The 26,973-nt window shown below is 43.6% G+C and overlaps 1 long non-coding RNA gene across 1 annotated transcript in view; it reads left to right on the forward strand.

The window, feature by feature from the left end:
- Positions 1-26,261, forward strand: part of LOC134293682 (uncharacterized) — a 46,889-nt gene extending 20,628 nt beyond the window's left edge. Inside the window, exon 2 of the long non-coding RNA XR_010000638.1 lies at positions 23,725-26,261. This is a non-coding gene — a long non-coding RNA (uncharacterized LOC134293682). The remainder of the gene's footprint in view (positions 1-23,724) is intronic.
- The last annotated feature ends 712 nt before the right edge of the window (positions 26,262-26,973 follow it).

The raw sequence follows: 26,973 nt of genomic DNA on the forward strand, positions 1-26,973 counted from the left end.
TTATTATTATTTTATTATGACACAGCAAACAAGATAGATATGCTGGATTTCATAGCACAAAATCACAAGTCGAACACTTCCCAAGTGTCTAGGACTGTGTGATGTATTTTTGGATGATACGCGCAGATCCCAGTAGGGTGGCCTTTTGCAGTTGGCAGATCGTGATTTTGTCGATGTCTATTGTTTCCAAATACCAGCTGAGATCTTTTGGCACAGCACCCAATGTGCCGATCACCACCGGGACCACCTGTACTGGTTTCTGCCAGAGTCTTTGAAGTTCAATCTTGAGGTCCTGATAGCGGCTGAGTTTTTCCTGTTGTTTTTCGTCAATGTGACTGTCACCTGGGATGGCGACATCAATGATCCAAACCTTTTTTTTTCCCACAACTGTGATGTCTGGTGTGTTGTGTTCCAGAACTTTGTCAGTCTGGATTCGGAAGTCCCACAGTATCTTTGCGTGCTAATTCTCCAATACTTTTGCAAGTTTGTGATCCCACCAGTTCTTTACTGCTGGGAGGTGGTACTTGAGGCATAAGTTCCAATGAATCATTTGGGCCACATAGTTGTGCCTCTGTTTGTAGTCTGTCTGTGTGATTTTCTTACAGCAGCTGAGGATATGATCAATGGTTTTGTCAGCTTCCTTGCACAGTCTGCATTTTGGGTCATCAGCTGATTTTTCGATCTTGGCCTTAATTGCCTTTATTCTGATGGCTTGCTCCTGGGCTGCAAGGATCAGGCCTTCTGTCTCCTTCTTCAGTGTCCTATTTGTGAGCATTATTATCATCATCATCATTATTGTTGTTGTTGTTATTATTATTATTGTTATTATTATTTGAGGATGCTGATTGTTTGCAAACAAGGAAAGTGGATCTGTGTATCCTGATTGTACATTTCTATATATTGCAACGGTGACGATTAAAGCCTCTGGATATTTTGGATGAAAACCTGAATCCATGAATTATACAGGGTGTGGATAAGGTCATATGCTGGCAATTGGACTCTGCTGATAGATGGGCTGAAGTACATGTTTTTGCGGTGAAAGGACTCTGCTATGCATTTTTGCTTGTTCCTGGGACATTTGCTATCCAGCTTGCAGTGGTTCTGGGAGGTTGTGATTTGGAAACTATAAATCATTTCATGACCAGCATCTTGTAACATATATTTCAGAGAAAGGCAATGACCTGGTTTAAGATAAAAGGTAAAGGTAAAGGTTTTCCCCTGACGTATGGAATTCATTGAGTCAACACAGGTCCATCAGCAAAGTGAAAACATATTCACTCACACATTAGAGAAGTGTAGACAGGAAATACTATGCATTGTATAGTGTTATACTTGTGTTCATGGCCATTGGTGGGGCAATAAATATGTGTGGAAGTTAAGTTCAGAATTTAAAAGAGCTTTCCAAGGTGCCTGAACCTACTCCCAAAATAGATTCAGCACCTTGGTTCGATCCTTCAACGCTGAAAAATAAAATAAAATCCCAGAATGGATTCATTGACTTTCTGAAGTTAGCAACCACTTATTATCAGCATCCATGTATATGACTGCAAAGTCAAGATGCCTCACACTACTTCCTTCATACTTTGCTTCTGAGTAAACATTCAAAAGATTGTATTGCATGTAATGTTCCTTAGCTTTAGGAGAAAGATAGCATACACATCCAATAAATTAATAATAAAAAGATTTGCAGAAAACATTGTACACATTGTAAACATTTTTGCTTCCAGAAGCAAAGAACAAGATGTCAACTCAGATTCCACAAGCCTGACAGGCGGGCTACATCCACACTATCAAATTAAAACAGTTTGACACCACTTTAACAGTCATGACCCAATGCTATGGAAACCTGGGATTTGTAGTTTAGGGAGGTAGCACTCTTTGACGGAGAAGGCTAAAGATCTTGCAAAACAAATTCCCATGATGTGGGTACATTTTCTATCAGTAATGATGACAAGGCAAAATTATTTTCTATAACCAAGTGCAGCATAAAGATGAAAAGAATATTCAGGCATACGGTATTCGGAAAATGGGTGACAAAATGTTTTTCAAGTGTTGCAAAACTCTGATGAGAAGAGCCCTGGACTGACAAGAAGCTTCCCATCTGGATTTAAACATATATATGAGATAACCTGCCAACTTCACAGCAATTGAGAAATGTGATAGCAGAGCACTAGAACTCCTGTCTGTTACCTTTGCCACCAAAGTCTGTGGTGAAAACTGATAGCCTTTATAGTGCAGTAATATCTGAATAGCCTCAAGTTCTCATTTCTGCCTCATAAAATTTCCATCTGAGAAGCTTTTCCCAACCTCTTACAGAGAAATGGCATCAAGGTCATACAAGTAGCTCGCAAATGTTTCAAACACCCAAACTGGGCATGAACACATTCTGACGCTGATATGTTTGGATTTAAACACAAATAGGAGGCAGCAAGGTCTGGAGCTGAATGGATGGTTATACTATGCAAATGGTGTTTCTGTAGAGAGGGGATCAAGGGCAAGGTCTAGGAAAGCTACATTATTCATAAAAGGATAGCAGAAAGGAAGGAAAATGATGGAGATGGAAAATGAAACAAAAATGCATCCTCTCTTTCTCTTTCCTCTCTCCATGTGAGACCAACTTCTCACATGGAAAATACACAGCAATTCCAAGTATGGTTCAAGTGCTCCTTATTCAGATTCTGCACTTTGTAGTTAGCTTTCAGATATGCTGTACTTTGGACAATGTGTGTATTTTGTGTTTATAACCTTCTCTGATCCAAAGATTTTTTTTTATTTTTTTTTTTAGCATGGCACCAGGTTGGCAATGTGGTCCCATTGAGTTCTGGGATTCCATTATTCCAGAGGAGGGACTGAGTTTCCTTTCAATTGAGGGTTAAATTATAACCTTGTTCAGGTGGTATGCACAAGTAATAGAGATGACAGGCTAAGGTTTCAGGCCTAAAATCTGAGACCTAGTGATGTCACAAGAGGCAGTTCCTAATGCTACGACAAGACTGATGTTAGAAAGTGCAGCCCCTGCTGAGGACACCACAGTTACACAAAGTACACCATTAAGAAAAAACTACCCATAGTGAAGAAATACGGAATCTGTGTGTGTGTGTGTGTGTGTGTGCGTGTGTACACACAAAACACACACACACACACACATATATATATAAAAATTTCAAAGGCACACTCTTGCCCTGAGATTCTTCTGCCTCGCTCTAAAACGTGATCCTCGTCTTAGGCCCCGAGACTACCAGGACGTGGCCTTGAGAATCGGCAATGCTGCACAAGTTAAGAAGGACAGAGGCACAGATGCTGGTCCTCAGTGACATAACTAGGATTTATGTTGTCACACCTCAGGTTAGCTTCACCTTGCTAAAGACACTAGGCTGCACTCAGAACATAATCTTTTGTCGTTTATTAGTAAATAATTAGTAAATAAATTAGTAAATAGGCAGCAAAATAGTTCATAAAAGGCACACTCCTTTTATGTTCCAAAATATAGTTACAAAACAAGGCTGTAATCATCAAATCCATAGAAGCATAGGCATGAAACAAGGTCCTTTCAAAGGAAGCCAAAGTCCCAGCAACGAGAAGTCCCAGGCTACAAGGTAATACAGGAACACAGACTTGATACAGGAAAGGAGACTTGGTTCTTGACTCTAGCTAAGAAGTTGCTTTTGACAAAGATCTCTCTTTCAGCAGACTGTTTTAATAGCATGACATGAAAGCATTTCTTTGCCCTTTGACCTCCCTCTTATTTGCTATTCGGAGGCTTCTACGCAACCCCCGAAATTCCAGCCGACTAGCGCGATCGAGCTCAGCGGCCTCATTGTCAAGGCAGTCAAGGCCACTGAGCTCGTTAGTATTATCAGAGCTACTCTCCCCTTCTGTTTCTTGCACCTGAAATCCACCATCAGAAACAACATCATTTCTTCCCATGGGAAAAACTCCCTCCTCTTCATCTCCCACAGCAGGAACACTCTGCACCTGAATCCCATAACTCCCATCAGAGTCATCTTGAAACTCATCCTGAATCTGAATCCCATCATTATGCACTTGCATCCCAGAATCCACATCAGTCACACAAAGGCAAAGGCTGAGTCACAACATATGTATCTTATTATGGTAACTCTTGGTGTCATGCCGATGGATCTCCTCCCTGACTAGACCAGACCAATACACATTTTGGTGCATCAAATGTTTCTGGGTATATTTGATCAACTATTTCCAAAAATTCACCAGTTTCCCCCCTATCAGCTTTAGTTTTTGAGATACAGAACATATGCCATCTACCAGTTACCATCTGTTTGGTCATAGAAAACCATGGTAACCACATCTGAGAAACTAGAGCTGATGCAGTCTATTGAGATGAAATTTTCTGAATCAGGGCCCCAAATAATCCCAGGAACAGACCTAAAAACCAAGACAGTAAGAATATGTTTTTTGTTGGACCATATCGTGCTTTGATATAGTTCTGCATACCAGCTGTCCTCTAGGTCTCCAACCTCCATATTGAATGAGAAGGCCTCCAACTCAGTTTCTGCTCACATTCACTTGAATACAAGGATAACCATTTGCGTGACCAAGGACCCAAAGAAAACAATTGTCCAAGGTATAAAGACCTTTCAAGTGCAAGCAACCATATGGAGAAACCTCTCCAGGTTTTGAAGACATTTGGCCAAAGTTGTGATATGTGAGGCACGCATGCGAGAATGTGCTGCCCTAGTCTAGAAATGTCTTTTTTTTCTCCATCAACAACTGTGCTTTTCTTGGGTTGATGGCAGAGGAAGGAAATTGTTTTACAAACCTTGGAAGTGGCAGATAAAATGCCTTGTGGAAAATTTATTTTGCCTCTAAGCAGAAGAGATTAAATCTGTTCTGATGTAAAGGTGGGGAAATGCAACTGTCTTTGTTCTCAGCTCCAAAAAGCATACAAAAATGGATTCTGAGGGGTGGAAGGGAGACTGAGGGAAACCATGAGTCTTTGTTGAGCCGTTAAAGGAAATAGCCCTCAGAAACAAGCTTTTAAAGACAGCTATGAATATTCACCTTGGTGTCATGATGGAAACCCATTTTTTAAAATATTAAAGATACAGGTGTCAGCTTGTTACATTCAGAATCATGGAAAGAAAGGTTATGCATGATAAAATTATCTCGGTCAAGGAAATTCTGCCATGATATATATATTTACATTCCAATAGCAGTGGCTTTTGCACCTGAATGAAAGAATTCATGAGTTTTAATAGCATCTTCGAGCCATCTGAATTGGTGTGCGCTTGCGTGTGTACTTTCTAAAGGGAAATGAATTGGATTCTGCAGAAGACTGTGATCCTGATCCTTCTTTCAGTTTACTTCTCACTGAGCCCTTTGTTGCATTTTATTAGCGGTATTGCTTCAGGTCCTGCCTTTAATACTTTCCCCTTTAAAACATTTTTGATCTGCTGTTATCTTTGATGTCAGCTTCAGAAAGAGTTTTTTGGGAGATTTTTTTATATCAGTCAAGTGAAATGCTTTAGGAAGGGCCACGGTAGCCGAATGTTTTTATGGAATACACTGAAAGTGGGAGCAGCAGGAGTGGAGAGAGAATAAGTTATGGATAAACAAGGATGGTCTAATGTTGGTTCTCTGCCACATCAATTATGCTGCTGTTGTTGGTTGCCATCAAGTCGACTTTGATTTATGGTGATCCTATGAATATGAGGTCTCCAAGACATCCTGGACCATCCACACTACAACATTTTAGAACTATTGTTCTACTTTAAATACCATGGTTTCATCCTGAGGAATCCTGGAATTGGCAAGTTAGAAAGGGACACACAGCCTGGGCTGTGGCGCAGGCTGGTGAGCAGCCGGCTGCAGCCAGCTGTAAGAAATCTCTCTGACCAAGAGGTCATGAGTTCGAGGCCAGCTCGGAGCTGCGTCTGTCTCTGTCTTTGTTCTATGTAAAGGCACTGAATGTTTGCCTTATGTGTGTAGTGTGATCCGCCCTGAGTCCCCTTCGGGGTGAGAAGAGCGGAATATAAATACTGTAAATAAATAAATAAAATAATAAATTTCTATTCAGAAAGCTCTGCAACTGCAAACTTTAGGATTCTATCCAATGGCACCATGACAGTTAAAGTGAAATAATTCTGTAATCTGGATAGGACTAGGTCCTGTAAACTTGAGACTATGACTTCCTTGACTTAAATCTATCCACCTGTCCTATAATCTTCCTGCTTTCCTACTGCTTTCCACTTGTCCAAGCATTAATGGCTTTTTAAGTATTTGCATCATCTCATGATACGGCCAAAGTATGATAACCACTAGTCATTTTGGTTTCTAGGACGAATTTAGGCTTGAATCTAAGGCCAAGCATACATAGTTTGAATAAGGTTGGGCCTGTAAACAGGCTCTAAGAAGATGGGAAACTAGAAGAAGGAAAATGCTTGCTTCTACCTGGTCTATTTCTTGTAGGAGAGCCATTTAAGCACCAATACTGCCTTTAAAAAAAGATAAAAGAGGGACAGATTTTCATAAAATGCCCATGTGTTGATTTATATAAAGATGCAACCTTCGAAATACAGGTTGAGCATTCCTGATCCAGACTTCCAAAATCTATAATACTTCAAAATCTGTCATTGTCCACATGGGGGGCTGAGATTGTGACACCTTCACTTTCTGAAAGTTCACTGTATACAGAGTTTGTTTCATGCACAGAATTATGAAAAACTTGGTATGAAATTACCTTTAGACTAGGCGTATAAGATATATATGAAAGATGGGCTTAAAGCTAACATTAAAAACTGTGACATAGACACCGAGAGAGAAATGGAGCAAGAATTTGAAGAGGGAGAAAGGGAGAAACATGTCAAGAGGAAGGTATGTCAGGCCAACCTGGTTGGGACCACCTTCCATCTGAAAGCCAATGTCCTCAGTATGAAAGAACATGCATCCTCACTGCAAAAGGATAAGTCACAATCATCTAAAGACCCACTGCCAAGACCCTAACTTGGAAGGCAATCATACTTGAATGTGAGTCATGGCCAATGATGATTATGATTATTATTATGATGATATGTATGAAAAATAAATGAATGCAAATATGTACATAATGAGAGATCTTGGAGATGGGGCCCAAGTTTCATTATATACATATATGCAAATACAAGCATTCCAAAATCCAGGAAAGAATCCAAAAGTGTTGTGGTTCCAAGCAATTTTAATAAGGGATACTCAACCTGTAACACATATAACATAATGAAGAAGACTGTTCTGATTGATAAAGGATCCTGACCAGATATTGTTGATGGACAACTTCAAAAGTCCTCTGCTCAATTCTTATCAACATCTTCATCTTTAAACCAGATTGGATAACACAACCCTTCAAATCAAATGCTCCTCTAAGCTGTTTATATAGTAGGAGACATGAACAGCCAAACATACTCTCAGGTGACTATACACCTTGCAGGTGAGAAACCAATTCCTACTCCTAGCATCACTGAAGGAAGCACCAGTTGGAAGAAGAACCTACTGTCAGTGCAGTTAAGGATACTGAATGTCACAGACCAGAACCATCCCATCATGGCACTGCTTTTTTGGAAGCTTTTTTTAAATCTGATCAGCTTGATGTAAAAAGAAAATACAGTATTAAGTTGTCTGTTGACCTTTCTGCTTTAGATACTTGTCACCTATCAAGCATCTGGAAGTTGTCCATCTTTGGACCTGACCACCTCTTAGGCTGAAAGGTCTCCTTCTCTCTATTACATTCAATTTCTCCAAAGCAAAACCCATCTGCAAGAGATAACCAAGCCAACATTTCTCAAAAGACATTTTTTCCTCAGTAAGTTTCAATTTCTCCCTGTTCATTCTCATCTTTCTTTGCCCCCCTTCCAGAAAAAGAAAGCCACTTTGAATGTTATTTTTCTGACTAATTCCCAGATATTTCTTTCCTGTAGCAGACACTGTTCTTACCCCAGGCTAAGTTTGATTGATGCTAAGCCTGTGTGTCATTGTGATACAGAATAGTGGTTGGGCTACCACTCAGTTGGTGCAGCTGTTATTTGCATCTGCAGTATCAGAAACAACCAGATAGAGAGACCTTTGGTAATCTCCCTATCAACATGTATAAATACTTGCATGATTTGTTATATTGGCACACTGGCTTCGGGAAAGGATTCTCACATTTTGCTGTGCAATAAACCAAATTCTGTTCGCTCTCCATGTCAGTGTCTCTTGAATTGAGCACAAGGTGCACCGAGAACATAGATGCTAAGATGGCTTGTTGGTAACAATAGCAGCAAGACAAGAGGGGGTCCTTACACTGGTGACAGGGATGGGGACAAGCGGAATCCCTCACTCTCGGTGATCTCAGTGAGATCTGTGGAAGCCTTCACATAACAGGGACAGGAGTGATTCAGGAACATCTCCACTGTAGAATAAATGCAGCTTGTCTCTACATGTCATGGCTCAATGCTACAAAATAATGGGAGTTGTAGTTTATTAAAGGTGCAGAACCCTTCTACAGTTTTCATTCTGGCAACTCTATGTACCCCCAATAATTTAGGGAACCAAAACAATAGATATTATGTTCCCCAAAAGCCAATAGTGACCACTAAGTCTCCAGAGGAATTACTATTGCTCATTATTCAGATGTTTTTGTCCCTTTATCACACTTCTTAAATCCTTAGAGAGACCTTTCTTTCAAAGCTAGGAAGTAACTGGACTTCCAACTCCAGTAATTACCTGTATAGGTGGACTGATGTCTCCATTGGCCTACAAAAGATGAGGGAGCCTTGAAGATAGCCCCAAAGAGTACTAATAGCACCATTCTTCTGAGTTCTAGGGGTGCTATTTGTTGTGACTCAGCTGGAACCTCAGAGTGACTCTGATGAGGATAATGGGATTCAGGTTCAAAATGTCCCTGCTTTGGAAGATGAGGAGCAGAGAGTGCAAGTTCATTTTCCCACAGCAAGGGATGGTGATGATACTGAAAATAGCCAGGTGCAAATTGACTTAGAAAAGGAGGACAGCTCTCAGTTTGATAACGAGGCTCAGCAAAAGAACAAGCAGGTTGGCCTTGATGAAATGGGATCCTTAGATCAAGCTGACCACTTGGAATTCAGAGTTCGGAGGAGTGTGAGAATCGCAAACAAGAGGGGGGTTAGAGGCCAGAGAAATGCTTTCATGTTTTGCAAAGGGTATTAGAGCAATGTGTTTGGAGACAAACCTTTGTCAAAGCAACTCTCGTACAACCAAGAAGCAAGCTCTCATTTTTCTGGATTATCTTGCAGCCTATGTGTTCATGTTCCTGGGACTTTGTCATACTCTAATGGCAAATTGTTCATTCCTTGTGAGTTCCTGGTTTATTCCCTAAGACTTTATTTTGTAACCCACTTTTGGAACTTTACTTTTGCTTTTAAAGAACTTTTTATCTTCTATTTTCTAATAAAACTGAAAAGACTTCAACCTGTGTGCAGTTTGGTGTATATAGCAAGGTGAAGCTAGCCTGAGGTGCGACACTATTGGCCATTCGGGAGACCAACATTGTCCCCTGCTGGGGGCTGGGCTAATATATATTCTAACATTGTGAGCCATTTGGGTCTTGTTGATATGGCCACCTTCACTTGTGATGTTTGGAGGAATTTTCTTCCTTTCCCCTTCCCATATAGGGAGAGCAGTGTGCAAACTCAATAGAAGGCTTTGGGAGATGGTGCAGTGCTATGTCTGAGACTGTTCAAAGCCCTTCCCCATCTCAGATCTCACCTTGAGCTTCCTGTGAGAGATGACAAAGGCTCTGCTCTCAGATCTTGGAGAAACAACCTGTTGGCTCCACCGGAAGTGTCTTCTTGATGTCTTCTTTTTCCTCCTCTGCCTCAGCTGCCCTTGACCTCAAAGTGTGAAGGCACACTCATCTCAAAGTGTTTTGTTTCCTTTCTTCTTAGAGAACAAGAGAAATAAAAAAAATAACAGCTCACTCCCCTGCCCTTCTGCCTGACCTGCAGGTGAGGTGAAGGAGGTGGGAAAACGCCAGGAGAAGTGCCAGGAGATGTGTTGACTGTATTATTTGCTTGACACTCCTCTGCTCTTGCCGCTCCGACGGTCCAATCTGTTGCAACTCATTAGCTCCCCTCGCTGTGTTTCTGTGCATATCTGCTGTTGGAGTTTAATGTGACAAATATATTAACTAGAGAGTGATGGGAGGAGATTATGAGGAAAGCATAAGCCATCATAATTGGGCTACATAAAAGAAAGATTCCTATGGCACCGAATAAAGGGGGCTTTATGTTTGCCCTTCAGCAATGCAACCTAGTCCTATGAAAGGCTATGGGCCTGAAAGAAGGCCACTGCTGGAAGCTGGCCACCTTGGGGAGGCAGGGGATTCACTTCTACTGTTCCGGTATCATCTTGGGTGTATACTGAGTAAGGGCTTCAAACGACAGCCTGAAAAGGTAATCAAGCCCTCCCCTTCTTCCTAACAGGGCATTGTGTTTCATGGCTGGAAAAAGCAAACAGCTGTCTGTGGAAAGGCTAGCAAGCAAAAAGAGATAATCAACTCTGATAGCGTGGGATTTTCTTTTGATGAAGGTGGGCTTCGTCCTCTCCTCCCCACTCCCTCGCCCGCAATTACCCTCATGGAAACCCCGGAGGCTTTTTGGATTAGCTCAGTTGGTTTTCATCTGTTTACCCAGGGGTCCCCAAACTAAGGCCCGGGGGCCGGATGCGGCCCTCCAAGGTCATTTACCTGGCCCCTGCCCTCAGTTTTATAATATAATATTTTATATCAGTTTTAATAATATAATATATTGTATATACATATAATATTGATAATAATCTTTTGTTATACAATATAATACTAATAGTAATACCATATAATAATATTAATTATATGTTATATATTACATATTATATAATAGTATAGTGGTATAGTTCAATATAGTAATGTATAATGCTAATATTGTGTTATGCTAATAATATAATATATTGTATGTACATACAGCTGCTCTGAGTCCCCTTCAGGGTGACAAGGGTGGGATATAAATGTAGTAAATAAATGCAGTAAATAAATAATTAATTTTAGACTTAGGCTCGGCCAAAGTCTGACATGACTTGAAGGCACACAACAACAACAACAACAACAACAACAATCCTAATTAACTTGACTATCTCATTGGCCAGTAGCAGGCCCACACTTTCCATTGAAATCCTAATAGGTTTATGTTGGTTAAAACTGTTTTCATTTTTAAATATTGTATTGTTCTTTCGTTGTTGTTGTTGTTGCTGCACTACAAATAAGACATGTGCAGTGTGCATAGGAATTTGTTTTTGTTTTTTTTTTCAAATGATAATTCGGCCCCTCCACAGTCTGAAGGATTGTCGACTGGCCCTCTGCTTAAAAAGTTTGGGGACCCCTGTTTACCTGTTTACTTGCAGCAGAAAGGAAGCACAAAAGGAGGCAAACAAAGCAAGACACAATTACCAAGCCAAGAGCGCAGCCAGAAGCATTTGGTACAGCTAGACTGATACGTGCCATGGAATGGAATCAGGAACAGAGAAGAGTGAGGTGCGGATTAATAATGGAGTGCAGCATCTCAGACGGCAAGCAGGAGGTGCCATCTTGGAGTGCATTGCCATGTTTCTTGTGTAAACAGAATAACTGCAGATTGAGAAGAAAGTTCTGGAGCACCTCCCCTTGGTCAGGCAGATAGCAGTTTCTGACCAACAAAGGGTTTTTTTTTTAATGTGGAAAAACTTTTTTGATAATGCAGTCAGCCATTTTAAATCAAGACTCAGGCTCCTTCTACACTGCCATATAAAAATCCAGATTATCTGCTTTGCACTGGATTATATGTCAATGTAGACTCATATAATCCAGTTCAAAGGAGATAATGTGGATTATCTGCTTTAATAATCTGGATTATATGGCAGTGTAAAAGGATCCTCAATCATACAGGAGGAGAAGCTACATGCAAGCGGATCTACTCACATTTGAATGTTTTCGAACTGCTAGGTTGGCAGAAGCTGGGGCTAACAGCAGGAGCTCACTCCACTCCCAAGATTTGAATCGCTGAGCTTTTGGTCAGCAAGTTCAGCAGCTCAGTGATTTAATCTGCTGTGCCACCGAGGGCTCCTAATCTCCCCTAAAGGGAATTAAAAGCATCCACAGAACTGGATAATGGATGGGTGGGAGTTTCATGCCACACTACTATAATTATGTGGCTATATTTTAATAGGAATGCTTGGGGAAATAATGGGTGATTTTTACTCAATGCTAATAGGAGGAATACCAAGTCCAAATAAATAGAGATGCAAAAATGCTACTCCCCAAACTCTGATTCTATAGTCCTCAATAGGGAAGAGAACCTAAAAGAAACATTGGTCCCCTCTGCTCTCTCCACTATAACATAATTTCTGGCCTTTTTGAATGTCTGGGTGGGAAAATGACAGCACCCAGGGGTATCTGGCCCTATGAGAAGGCATTGACACTGCCTTTTTTCCATAGAATGCCCTTCAACATAACTACAAGTTATATCAAAGTCCGTAATTTGGGCCCCAAAACCTGCCTTTGAGATATATGGAATCGACATACATGAATACATATGATAGATTGGGCTGAGAGAGAACAAATGACCCAAGGTCACCATATGAGCTTAATTATACTTCATTGGCTTCCAGAAATGTGTTCTCATGGTTCATCGGACAATGGAATCTTGAATTCCCAAATTATAGTCCAGTACTTTATAACTACTATATTCTGTGTGATTCACAGGGTAAATCAATCACTCTCTTTGGCCTCCCAGTGCTCAAGAGAAAGGCACAGACTATTTGTGCCGTCCGCCGGACAATAAAAAACTATAAAACTGAAACGTGCTGTCCTTTATCCGGGCGAACTGCAAATCCCTATAAGCTGTCCTATAGATATTGAACGACTGAGTCTGGATAACTTCAAAAAGGATGTTTATTCATACAAGGTTGTAAACCTGGCACAGATCTTAAAGTTGCAGAAAATGAAACAAATTTCTATAGGTTTTAGGTACAGAATTATCCCTGGTTCCAGAAAGCAAAGGTGATTATAAAACCACTATACCCTAATCACGCTGCCTATATTAGAAGGAGAAACTCTTTCCTTCCCTATCTTTACAGCAAAGATTAGTTCTAGAAGCGACAGAATAACCCTGCTCCTCTAACTAGATTTCTTATTCCAGATCAATATAATTCAATACTTATCTAATTTGGATAGGCTTAGATTGGCCTGGTTTTGAGGATGATTTGTCCCAGTTAGCTTTGCACAGCTCCAGCACGTTGGAAAACTATAGCCAGAATGAAGCTCCAAAATGGAGACTAGACCCTGGTAAAAAGGGCGGTCCTAAGATGTTGCACTCTTTGACCAATCACTGCAAAGAAAACTGCAGCCAGCTTTTGCAGATTCCAAGCCACTTTTCCTGGGCTTTGCAGCCAGAGGCTGAAACAAGATGCAAAGGAGGGAAAACAAACAAACGACCAATAGGTAAGGCAAACCATCGTCCTGGGGGACGGAACACTCCCCGCTAAATTCCCAGGATGTGGGAATTTACCAATCAAAAACATACAAACACCTTTGTATACACAACAATACAAACACTAGAACTTTAAACATCTCCAATAAGCAACACGAGGTCACTAATTGGTCTGTCCAGGACAGACATTTTGTCCTTACTATGAGTCTTTACTTGAACTTTTCTAACCTTACCGTCAGGGCAAGGAAAGGTCTTTAGTGTAATGCCCATAGGCCAGGCATAGCGGGGCAAGTCTTTGTCCTTTAGCAACACAAGGTTTCCCGCCTTGAAATTGTCCTTTGGGGTTTGCCAGAGTCTTCTGGTTGGAAGCTGGCTTAAGTATTCGGCCTTCCACCTCTTCCAGAAGTGGTTGGCTAAGGTCTGCACATGCAAAATTGGTGCCACAGTCCGACCAAATTGACTTAATTGGCCCTCTGAGGGCTATGAACCTTTTCAATGCGTTTATGAATGATGAAGTGTCCATTCCCTCTGCAACCTCTATATGGACAGCTCGTACTGACAAACAAGTAAACAAAACCGCACATCTTTTGTTATTTACAACACCACCCCTGGTTTTCCTAGTGACAACCTCCCAAGGACCAAACACATCGATTCCCACATGGGAAAAGGGTGGGTCTGTCAAAGTCCTATCCTGAGGTAGTTCTGCCATCAACTGACTTTGACAGTTTCGCCTAAGGCGCCTGCATTTAACACATTTGAAAATACAACTGTTGACCAACCTTTTGGCATTAACTACCCACAGACCTTCGTTTCTAAGGGCTGCCTCAGTTAGAGTTCTACCCTGATGATGGATTCTTTTCTTTAGGGACCAGAGTCTTTTCCCTGCCATGTGTCTATTGTTTGGCGAAGTGGGCTTATCTGACTTAAAGGGCAAAGGAGCTACCCAATTTCCCTCTGTACTTCGTGAGACTTGAGCATTCATAATGTCCGAAAATCTTTGCTCATCTTTCGAGAGCGCTATGGCTTCGTCTCTCTCAGAGACTTTGAAGATGGAGGAATACTCTGGAGTTATTGCTTGGCAGTAGACCGAGATGTGACTTAGGCAACTGCGCACAAGTGTAGGACGTCCACCTTTAAGCACCTGTGCTTGATTGGAGTCCAACGACGATGGTGGGTGCATCTTGTTTATGCACACTGGGCCTATGACTGTCCAGCCTAATGGCAATTGTTGCGCGATAGGTGCACCTGGAGGTCCTTTAACTTGGTCGTTCACACAGAACAAGCTCGGGCAGTCCGAGCCAAGCAAAAGGGCAATGTCCACATCTGGCTGAAAGGCTGGTATGGCATTCTTTAACCGTCGCAAATGTGGATGAGCCTCCACAACTTCTCTAGTTACAATTTGTTTTTTGTTCCGAGGGATGGAGGAACACTCAATCAGGTCTGGCAACTTGAACTGTCTCTTCTGGTCGCAAGAGGAGACAACAAAGCCAGATGCTATGCGACCCTGCAACTTCTTTTTTCCTGCACATGTAGTCATGGTGTAATTGACCATCTTGGTTTTAAGGTCAAACATGCGGAAGAACTCTGGAGTAGCTAGGGAGGCGTCGCTCTGTGAATCCAGGGCCACATAGAGTCTCTTTCTAAGCCAAGGGCTCTTGGCTGGATATACATCCGCTAGGCAGATAGGATGACAAACTCTGTACTGGTGCGAGTCAGAACACAGCTCTGTACAGGCGACTGCTGAAACTTCCACCTGCATCTCTGGTGCGGCTGGCTTGTCGGTGTCTTCGACTGCTGACTTTTCTTTTGGTGAAGCGTTCTCTTTGGGGTGGGAGATGATATTGGAGTTGTGCATTGCGGTGCAATGCTTGAGGCTGTTGCATTTCTCACACTTGATGTTTTCTTTGCAGTTGGATGCAAAGTGTGGAGTTGCTCCACAGCATCTAAAGCAGATTCCCTGCTTTTGAACTAGCTGTTGCCTTTCTTTGTATGTCTTTCTACTAAACTCCCTGCAGTTGGCCAAGCTGTGAGGCTTTTGGTGAATAGGGCAAAGCAACTCTTTTACCTCCGACCTGGGTTCGTCAGTCTTGAGTTGAGTTTCGACTGCCTTTACGCTGACAGGTCTATTGGCCTCTCTAGGTGGTTTCTTGTCCACTTCAGGTGCCTTCTCTGGCTGGGTCCCTTGGTATAAGGTGGGGAGGCCCGTCTGTGGATCATTCCTTTCTCTGGCTGCCCTGGTGATGAACTGGACCAAATGAGAAAATGGAGGGTATGCCTGGGAGTGGGCCTCCTTGTAGTTGAAGACCTCCTGTCCCCAGCGTTCTTGCAAAGTGAAGGGCAGCTTGGTCAAGATCTGCCTCTGGGACAGGTGCTGATCGAGGCACTTCAAACCGGGCAGTTCTGGATTCTCCTTGGCCGACTCTAATTCCGCAAGGAGATCGCTGAGGTCCCACAAGAGTTTGAAGTCTTTGAGTTTTAAAGCTGGGAACCTTTGGAGCTTGTCCATAAGAGATGCTTCAATCTCTGTGCTGGCCCCATACCTCTGCTGCAACCTGGCCCAGGCCTTTTCCAGGGCTTTGTCGGGATCGGCTACGTGGGCTGCGTAGATCTTCTTAACTTGTGAGGATGAGGCTGGGCCCAACCATGCAGCCAGAAGAGTCAGTTCTTCCTCAGGCAATAACTTTAAGTCTCTGATTGCTCTCTGGAAGGTGGCCTTCCAGAGAAGAAATTCCTCAGGCTTGTCCGAAAACTTTTCGACACCCTTGTCCTTAAGATCTCTTCTGGGGCTTCTGATGATGGAGACAAGCTGGGACTCCGGCGTCGAAGGGAACAATTGAGGAGTTTGCTGTTGTGGAGTGGACTCCCACCGTGTACCTTGCGTCAACCTTTGGCCTCTTGGAGGGATGACATCGACCACTGACGAATCGATGGTTCCCTGTGCAGCTGTCTGTAGGGGCCAACTAGCGCTCGGCCTTGAGGCCCTGATTGACTGACCTAGGGTTTTAGCAGGAGGCACAGGTAGCTCGAGCAAGGGTGAGCTCCCCGCTATGACGCTCTGCTCTGCAGGAAACTCAAAAGTGACTTTGGGGCCCTGCTCTGGGTAAGGAGAGAAGTCTCCCTGTTCCTCATCCGAAAACTGGCTGTACATGCTGCCAAGGTGCGCAAACACTTTGGCAGAAGGGTCCTGTATTGGTAACTGGCTTACATTTTCTTCTGTGAGTGGCTCAATTAGGGCCTTGGCCAAAGTCTCAGCCCTTACCCTTTTGGCTGCGGCATCCATCTTTATTCTAAGCATCTCTATACGAGCCTGTTCTATTTGCATTTCGCTTTGTCTACGGGCCTGTTCTATTTGCATTTCGCTTTGTCTTTGGGCCTGTTCCATTTGCATTTCGCTTTGTCTACGGGCCTGTTCCATTTGCATTTCGCTTTGTCTACGGGCCTGTTCCATTTGCATTTCGCTTTGTCTACGGGCCTGTTCTATTTGCAGTCGTTGCTCTTCTTCTTTAAAGGGAAGGGTGAGATCAGCTGCCTTAGCATCAGCCTCCGCCCCCGCTACCTTGCTCTTTAGCTCCAGACGTGCAGCCTCCTTAATGTGCAAGGCAGCTAGGGAAGAGATGGCACTCCCAGCAGCAGAAGACTTGCTAGAGTGGCTGTGTTTAGACGATGCACGCTCCCTTAGTTTAGATACCTGGCTAGAGCGGTTGGACTTAAGACTAAGTGCCACAGCAGGTGATTTCAAAAGATTGGTCTCATGGCTGCATAAGGAAGACTGATTTCCTTTTGGCTCAGACCTTAGATTAACAGGTGGAGAACTAAATTCCAAGGCATCTAGAATTGCCCTCACCTTATTTTCTTTCTCATTAGTGTCAGCTAAGACACTCACTATTTCTAACTCTGAATCCTTGGCGTTAATGCGCTCGAGGACCTGGACTATCTTAGACACCAAACCCCTCCAGAGACCGAAGGTCTCTTCAAGGTCTGTCTGTAATATGGATGGCACCCTTGTAATACCCAAGCTCTCAATTCTGTCCATCAATGTTACAATTCGCTCCCATGCCGAACCTAACCTCACATGGAGGAGCTCCTTTTCATCTATTAGATGGGCTAGCATCTTGGCTGAAGGGTGCTTTATCCTTTGGGGCCTTTCATTCCTACTTTCAGCCTCAGAAGGAGGTATACCATCTGTATCGTCTTGAAATTGCATAGACATTATGTATTCTTAATAGCAAGTAAATTTACAACAAAAGCAAATACAACATATAACACAATGCACAACACTTAACCATAGCAGTATATATCACTAAGTAACTATACTTTACAAAGATTGTGACCTTTGGCGCCAGATTTTGGTGGGCAAGTTGCAAAATGCCAACTGACAGCAACTTGCCACTTGATACCTCCCTTGCCCGAGTGACGTAAACTGCCAAAATGGCGACTTCGCCAAATTTTCAAGCACCTCGTGCTCTGCGGCTCGAGGCCTGCCGCCGAAGGAGCACCGAGGCTGGCTTTGGAAAGGAGGAGAGAAGAGACACCTCCTCCCCGCTGTGAAGGGAGGTCACCACCGCAGGTCGATGAAGCAGGTCACCACCGCAGGACGATGAGGCAGGTCACCACCGCAGGACGATGAGGCAGGTCACCACCGCAGGACGATGAGGCAGGTCACCACCGCAGGACGATGGGGCAGGTCACCGCCGCAGGTCAATGAGGCAGGTCACCACCGCAGGACGATGAGGCAGGTCACCACCGCCGGACCATGAGGCAGGTCAAAGCCGGCCGAGTGCTCCGGCCGAACTCCTGATGAAGAGGCTGTCAAAGCCGGTTGAGTGCTCCGGCCGAACTCGCAGCAGCGTTGCCAGGCCTGTCCAGGTTCTAGCCTGGTTCTGGTGGGCTCCACGCCTCAGAGCCAGCCAAAGAACTGTCGCTGGTGCTCCGCGGCTCGAGGTCTACCGCCGAGGGAGCCCTGGACGTTGCTGGGAACTGCACAGCCTGTGCAAACCCAGAAAGCCACTGGGCTACGTGCGCACACGCGAGCCAAATAGCAAGGAAATAGAGCCCCACTATTTGACTCCTTCAGGTCTGAGAGCGGGCTCCACTGCCTCAGACGCTGGTAGAGTCTTTAGGTATGCAGACTGAGCTCAGGCGGAAAAGCCGCAGCCTATACTAAAACTTCCTAAACTATAAAAAACTATAAAGCCGTGCAAGCTAGCTGAAGCGGAAAAACCGCTGATCTACCTCAAAACTGTGCCGTCCGCCGGACAATAAAAAACTATAAAACTGAAACGTGCTGTCCTTTATCCGGGCGAACTGCAAATCCCTATAAGCTGTCCTATAGATATTGAACGACTGAGTCTGGATAACTTCAAAAAGGATGTTTATTCATACAAGGTTGTAAACCTGGCACAGATCTTAAAGTTGCAGAAAATGAAACAAATTTCTATAGGTTTTAGGTACAGAATTATCCCTGGTTCCAGAAAGCAAAGGTGATTATAAAACCACTATACCCTAATCACGCTGCCTATATTAGAAGGAGAAACTCTTTCCTTCCCTATCTTTACAGCAAAGATTAGTTCTAGAAGCGACAGAATAACCCTGCTCCTCTAACTAGATTTCTTATTCCAGATCAATATAATTCAATACTTATCTAATTTGGATAGGCTTAGATTGGCCTGGTTTTGAGGATGATTTGTCCCAGTTAGCTTTGCACAGCTCCAGCACGTTGGAAAACTATAGCCAGAATGAAGCTCCAAAATGGAGACTAGACCCTGGTAAAAAGGGCGGTCCTAAGATGTTGCACTCTTTGACCAATCACTGCAAAGAAAACTGCAGCCAGCTTTTGCAGATTCCAAGCCACTTTTCCTGGGCTTTGCAGCCAGAGGCTGAAACAAGATGCAAAGGAGGGAAAACAAACAAACGACCAATAGGTAAGGCAAACCATCGTCCTGGGGGACGGAACACTATTGCTCTGATCGGCTTGAACAAGACGCCGGAGTCATACATTTTGCATTCTGCTTGGGCATTGCCTGGGTCGCCAGAGTGCCTTTCAATCTGGGATTGTTGCTTGATGACAAATGCTGGAGGTGCACTCCAGAAGTAAAGGAAAGGACAGGACAATTAATATTTTACGGCGCTGCGACAAATTTACTAACTTTCAGCAGCAAATGACTTCATATATTGTCTGACACTCTGCGCCAAAATATTAAGTGGGCATTACAGATGGCAACGTGTGTGATTTTGGAAGCAATGATGGATGGTTGTAATCTAGCTGGAAATAGCTGGCTAATTAATTATTGTGCACTCAGAGAGAGCATTAAGTGGGAGACAGTGGAAGCCTGTAGCTTCACCTGTGATGGGTGATAAATGATTTGTACTCTGGGATTGCAGAGACAGACGCTCCCAGTATTTATCTGTTCACAGAGGACAACGTTCCCCTTGGCAAAGGAGCTGCATGCCATGGGAGTCACGCTGCTTACCCTTGTGTGGTGGTTTTGGAGGGTGTGTGTGTGTGTGATGTATACCACTATCCGTAGCCAATGCTGATTCCTTTGCAGCCAGGAATACATAGGAAGTTACCTACTACTGCACAAAATGACCAGTCCATCCAATATTGCCAGATTTGGCAGCAGTGCTGTGTGACCAATTTGTTCCCAAACACACCTTTTCCAATCAATATCAGCCATTTCTTCCTGATGTTTGGCTCATTCGGAGCTTCAGGAAAGAGTAAAACTATTGCATTTACCATCATTTTGGAGGTGCTTTGGTGGCAAGTCAAAGGGCTTTGGGTGGTCTTCAAAGAGCCTCATAAATTGCAAAAGCTGGTACTTTCCCCATCCCTGTTCTACAGTGCTATACTGGAGCATATTGGACTGGCATTGGCACTGCCTCTAGGAGAGTGTAGAATCATGGCAGTTTGACACCATTTTAATGACATGGATCCATCCTATGGAACTGGAGCTCTCTGACCAAAAAAGGTAAATATCACAGAACACTACAAATTCCAGAATTTCATAACACTGAGCCATGAGAGTAAATGTGGGTGTCAAATATCTACAGTCTTGGCCTCCAGCCTATGGCAACCTCCTTCTAAATCCACATCCTTGTCCTTGCCATGCCAAGCAAAAGGAGGACAATTGTTGCATTTGGGAAGGCAGGTTATTTTTATTTCTTGTCCCTGGGACCCTTGGTAATGTGTATACTCCTGTATTTATTGTTAACTCAGAAATGGAAAATATATGGCCCTCCATATACTTTCAGGGGCAACATCTATGCCAGGCATTAGCAAACAAAAGCCTGGGGGCTGGATGTGGCCCCTTTTCCTGTTTTGTCTTTCAAGAACAGCCTTAAGACACTGTGGTAGGTAAGTTAAAACTGCTTTACTTCAGCAAAACATAAAGTGCAGTACACTCAGTGAAATAATGCAAAAGAAAGCCAGGAAGACTTACTTCAGACAAAGAAATAGGCATAAATCCAGATGCAGATTTGGAGCAGCCACACAGAGAGTGAAGGCATTAGAGTCAGTTTCTTACCAGCAAGAGCTGACTGCACCTGCTTCGGCTTTTATAGCTCTGTTCCCACATAGCTACCAGGGCAGTTCCTAATTACTGAGCTGCATTTCTGGCAGCTAATTTAGCTGGACATCTCTGCTCTGTTTCCTTTCGCCTCTCCTGGAATGAGGGTACTAGCAAAGTCTCCTCTTCAGACTCCAACTCACTTTCAGATTCATGAACACTTTCCTGCTCCCCTTCCTCTTCTGAAGAAGAGGATTCCCTGACACCCCCTGGGTGCTTAACTTAGGCCCTCCTCATTTCCACTGTCCTTTCAGGATAAAGTCGCGATGGCCTGCCACATCCTTATGTAGAAAAGATGGGGGAGGAAGGCACGCAGCAGCTGAGAGCCCTCTGGATTGCTCTCAGCCACAGCATGTCTCACCCTCCTCCCGGCATAAGGACGGTGTAAGTGGCCCCATCCTTATGCCGAGAGGGTGGCCTGAGGAAGGCACACAACAGCTAACAGCCCCCCTGAGCGCTCTCGGCTGTCACCTGTCTCACCCTCTTCCCGATATAATGACCAAAGGACAGCCCGAAAATCAGGGGAAGAGGATTGGGGCAGTTGCTACATATCTCATTTTCCTCCCGGCATAAGGATTGGGCAAACAGCCCCATCCATATACCAGGAGGACAACCTGAGGATGACCTGGACCCTGCCCCACCCCACCCCTCCCAGCCCCACCATCTCACAGGCCCTCTCCCTCCCAGCCCGGCCCTCTGTTCGGCCCACAATAAGGCCCCAATGCAAAAAAAAGTTTGCCCATGCCTGATCTATGCTCATTATCTCTTCTACTGGCCAAACTGGGAATTCATGTCCAGCAGCATCTCTCAAAAGTTACAGTTTCCTCACAGGTATAGCTCCCAAAATGCTTAAATCTTCTTTCAGGTCCTTGCTGAGAGTGAGTCACCAAGTGAGTTGGATGGATAAGAAGAGATGCTTTCTTTCTAGTGGTGGTTGTGGAATACTGGCCTGAAAAAGAGTCCTGTGGAACTGTTTGAGAGTCATTTCCACCAAGAGCTTTATATGCCCCCAAAGCCTTTTAAAATGGTGACCCATAAAACCTGGTTTTCCTTTCTCTGCTGCCAGCATGACCTTTTATGTGGCAATTTATTGCTTTTGGATTGTTGTTATTACATTTTATGTTCACTGACCACCCAGAAAACATTCTTATTGAAAGCCTTGAATTAACATATGTGGATCTAAATAGATAAATAATTAAAAGAGGGTTGGGTTTTGCTCTGCTGCCCAAAGTCTCTTATCCAGAGGTCCTCCTGGTCAGTCAGAAGGCCGAACAGGGTATAGGGTTACAGCCTGTGTTGGACGGGGTCGCACTCCTCCTGAAGACACAGTTTCGCAGTCTGGGGGTTCTCCTGGACTCGTCGCTGAGCTTGGAACCCCAGGTCTCAGCAGTGGCCAGGGGAGCATTCGCACAACTAAGACTTGTGCGCCAGCTGCGCCCGTACCTTGACCACGGTGGTCCACGCTCTCGTTACATCCCATCTGGACTACTGCAACAACCTATACGTAGGGTTGCCTTTGAAAACGGCCCGAAAGCTCCAACTAGTACAACGGGCAGCAGCCAGATTAATAACTGGGGTGGCTTACAGGGAGCGTACCACTCCCCTGTTAAGCCAGCTCCACTGGCTGCCGATATGTTACCAAGCCCAATTCAAAGTGCTGGTTTTGACCTATAAAACCCTAAACGGTTCTGGCCCAATCTACTTGTCCAAACGTATCTCCTCCTATGAGCCAGCAAGATCCCTGAGATATCTGGAGAGGCCCTGCTCTCGGTCCCGCCTGCCTCGGAGGTACAGCTGGTGGGAACGAGGGACAGGGCCTTCTCGGTGGTGGCTCCCCGGCTGTGGAACACCCTCCCCAGAGATATGTGACAAATTCCAACCTTGTTGGGCTTCAGAAAAGCCCTCAAAACATGGCTGTGTGCCCAGGCTTTTAATCAATAAATGGCAAAGATGACATGGACTGAACTACGGACAAAGCATGAGGTTTCTCTAGGATGAACGGATCTGATTTTACGTTTTAAATTTATATATTGTCATTTATATTGTATTTTTAATAGTTTTAATTCTCTTATGCATTGTTTTGATACTGATTTTGTACGGGCATCAAATTGCTGCCATTACTGTAAGCCACCCTGAGTTCCTTTGGGTGAGGAGGGCGGGATATAAATGTTAGAAATAAATAAATAATAAATAAGTTTTTTTTCGTGTCAGGAGCAACTTGAGTCGCTTCTGGAGTGAGAGAATTGGCCGTCTACAAAGACGTTGCCCAGGGAACGCCCGGATGTTTTTTGATGTTTTTACCATCCTTGTGGGAGGCTTCTCTCATGTCCCCGCATGGAGCTGGAGCTGATAGAGGGAGCTCATCCACACTCTCCCTGAGTGGGATTCGAACCTGGCAGCTTTCAGGTCAGCAACCCAACCTTCAAGTCACAAAGGCTTTAGTCCACTACGCCATCAGGGGCTCCAATAAATAAGTAAGTAAATGAGCTTGTGCACACCTCTAGAAGGAAAAAGGACCAGGCAACTGAGCATCTGATGTATGTGTTGCTGTTTTGCTAAAGTTTCCAAAGACACACAGTCCATGTTTCTATGCAACCCAAGTAGTCAATGTAGCTAGAGAAGTCCATGGTTGATATACTGTAAGAATGATATAGGGTGTCATATGTAGAACTGAGCAAGAGCCATCTGTTTTCCAGGCTTACCACAGAGCTGATGGTACGACCCTTTGCATCTAACTACAGGAACACAGCCAGATGCTTCTCCAATCACCCTACTCTCTTCCACACATGGAACTATGGTGATTCCACAAGGGGTTTTTTTTGCACATTGTAGAAGTAAGAAGAGAATATCAGCCTCCTCATCAAGCAAAAAAGGAAGAAAAAAAGCATATTGAGACATAAGGTTGGCTTATGCTTTCATATGCCAACAGGATACCAGCTGACATCTGCATGACTTCTGAAAAGGACATAAATCCTTCCTGCTTTGATCTATCCACAGTACCTGCCAACAGACCCTCCTAACAAACCAGTGCAACAGAAAATGTAACCTAGGAACATATCAATACTCTCCAAGAGTGGATGTTACATTATATTGCTGGGTGCTTTGATTGGACCTTGGGTGGTTGCTTTTTGTTAGTTGCTTTCCCTGCATGCTGAACACTGCAATATCAATTAAGCATGCCACGCTACACCTTTGTGTTGAACGGTCGTGCATTTGTTTTCCTTCACCATGTGTGTACTAATTAATGTGACTTTTGGCGGACCGACTATTTCACAGAAATTAGCAGAAGCAGTGGGATGAGTGTTTAAGTCTTGACTGCATTTTTCTACAAGGTGGGGGGGGGGGAAGGGGGAGGTGGTGGAAAAGGCAACTCTATTTGTTGGTTCAGTGGAAGCAAATCTTTACAAAATGATTAATTTACAAGGAAGGCACCATATTCTGCCACTTCCCAAGCTCTCCAAGATAAATAATACAGACATAGTAAAGGCCAACTGTGTTGTATTAATAATTGATATTTCCCTGCTTCGTGGCCCGCCTGTATTTATTGTACTTTGCCCGAGTCCGGTTAGAGAGCTGCACAAATAATCGATAGGCCTTGCTACATTTAGATCAGCATTTTTCTTCCTTTCCCTCCATCCCCCATTAAATTTATTAGAACCTCTGTCAGTTTAGTAGTTTCAACAGGTATCGTTGACTCAACATTGAGAATCAAGAAAGCTGGAGGGAAGAATAATTCATTGTAAAAACTAAGGGAATAGGGATTGGTCACCAACTCAGAAACCAGGGCATGGTTTCAGACAGGAAGCTGCCTGAAAGTATTTAACTACATCTGCCCAGGACCTAAGTGTCCATTGGTGTAGGGCAGTGGTTCTCAAGCTGTGGATCCCCAGATGTTACACCTTAGTTACTTCTAGACTGGATTACTGTAATGCGCTCTACGTGGGGCTGCCTTTGAAGACGGCTCAGAAAATACAGCTGGTACAGAGATCTGATTATTATTATTATTATTATTATTATTATTATTATTATTAGCGTTGCTGTGGCTTATGGGAATCATTTGTTGTCCAGGTGGAATAGCAGTGAATAGCTTTGCAGCCTCAAAGCCTGGCCGTTTTCTGGAGTAGCTGGAGTAGCACCCTCAATCAAAAAGCGGCTTTGAAGCCTGGCTACTCTCTTTGTAGGGGAATCATTGTTTGGCCAGCTTGAATTGCACTGAATAGTCTTGCAGCTTAAAAGCCTGGCTGCTTTCTACATAGGGCATCCTTATAATAATAAATAATAATAACTTTATTTTTATACCCCGCCCCATCTCCCCAGTGGGGACTCGGAGCAGCTTACATGGGGACCAAGCCTGAAACATACAGCAATAAAACGATAAAACAATTATTCCAACAGTGAAATCAATATCAATAAAACCATCATAAAAATCAACATACAGCATAAAATGTTAAAAACAGGCGACTAAAACAAGGATCTGGGCCAAAGTGTAGAATATATCAAAATGGGAGAGGTAATTTCTCAGTCAAAGTAATCCATAAAGTGCAAAGTAATAGTGGCAGAAAATCCTGTAGTTGGATGGGCAGATAGTTCAACCTAGTAATTAACCGTCTAAGGCCTTTTGGAAGAGCCAGGTTTTTAGGCTCTTCCGGAAGGAGAGGAGGGTAGGGGCCTGCCTGATCTCCCTGGGGAGCGAGTTCCAAAGTCGGGGGGCCACGATGGAGAAGGCCCTCTCTCTCGTCCCCACCAACCGCAACATGACTCACTCCTCCATTCACATCTTTGGAATCAGGGCTGTCACAATACATTATCTTGGACTAGTAGCCTGCTTTTCTGCCTCAGTTTCCCCATCTGTAGAAAGGCATTGACAATTCCCAGCTGGGTGAACAAAACCAACTGAGACTCTATTGAGACTAAAGCCAGTGGGACTCTTCATCACATAAACAGAAAGTGCTATTGAAGAGAGGCTTCATTGCTAGGAGCTAAGAGAGTGTTAGTATTTCTTGCGCTACCGTTATTAATGATCATCATCATATCACATTCTCCAGTGTATTATGACGTACGAGGTTCACTAAGTGGTTTCAATCACCCGGGAAGGGTGTAATGGCTTAGTAATGCATTCCCTGTTGTGTCTTTCAACTTTTATGCAACAGCAATGAAAATATAAAATGTGTTTAATTAAAGAAGGTGGCTTGCTTTATTGAACAAATGTATTGAATAAATAAAAGGAATCATTGCACATTTTAATGCGCTTATCCAACATTCAAAGTACAGTTTCTTTTATGATGTGCTGTAATGAGGTTTATTACTTTTTTAAGGGAGGGGGAAAGAAAACCTTTAAATCAATGCAAATATTATTGTTTTAATTTTCATGAGCATTAAATTGTAGGTTTCCCAACTGTGAATCAGAATATTTGAGCTAGTAAATTGGTTGGCAGATAGATGAACATTCAGAAATTTAATTCTTTTTTAAAACAAACTGTATATAATGTAAAGTTTTCTCTTAATATTATGTGCAGTCGAGTCCGATTCTTGGAAGGTGGTGCTCATCTCCATTTCTAAGCTGAAGAGCAGGCATTGTCTGTAGATGCCTTCCAGCTCATGTAGCCAGCATGACTGAAAGGAGCGCTGCTACCTTCCTGCCAAAGCGGTACCTATTGATCTACTCACTTTTGCATGTTTTCGAACTGCTAGATTGGCAGAAGCTGGGGCTAACAGTGGGAGCTCACCCTTTCCCATGGATTCGAACCACCAATCTTCTGATCAGCAAGTTCTGCAGCTTAGTGCTTTAACCTGCCACGCCACCGTGGCCTCTGTCCATACGTAGACAGTATTGGAAATGATAGGTGGATGGATGGATGGATGGAAAGAAGGATATATTGAGTAGGATATCCTCATCAGGTCCTCCATGAAGGGGTGACTTTGCCCTCTCTCTAGACCCAGTACAC

This window comes from Anolis carolinensis, unplaced genomic scaffold, assembly GCF_035594765.1.
Source record: "Anolis carolinensis isolate JA03-04 unplaced genomic scaffold, rAnoCar3.1.pri scaffold_9, whole genome shotgun sequence".
NCBI lineage: Eukaryota > Metazoa > Chordata > Lepidosauria > Squamata > Dactyloidae > Anolis > Anolis carolinensis.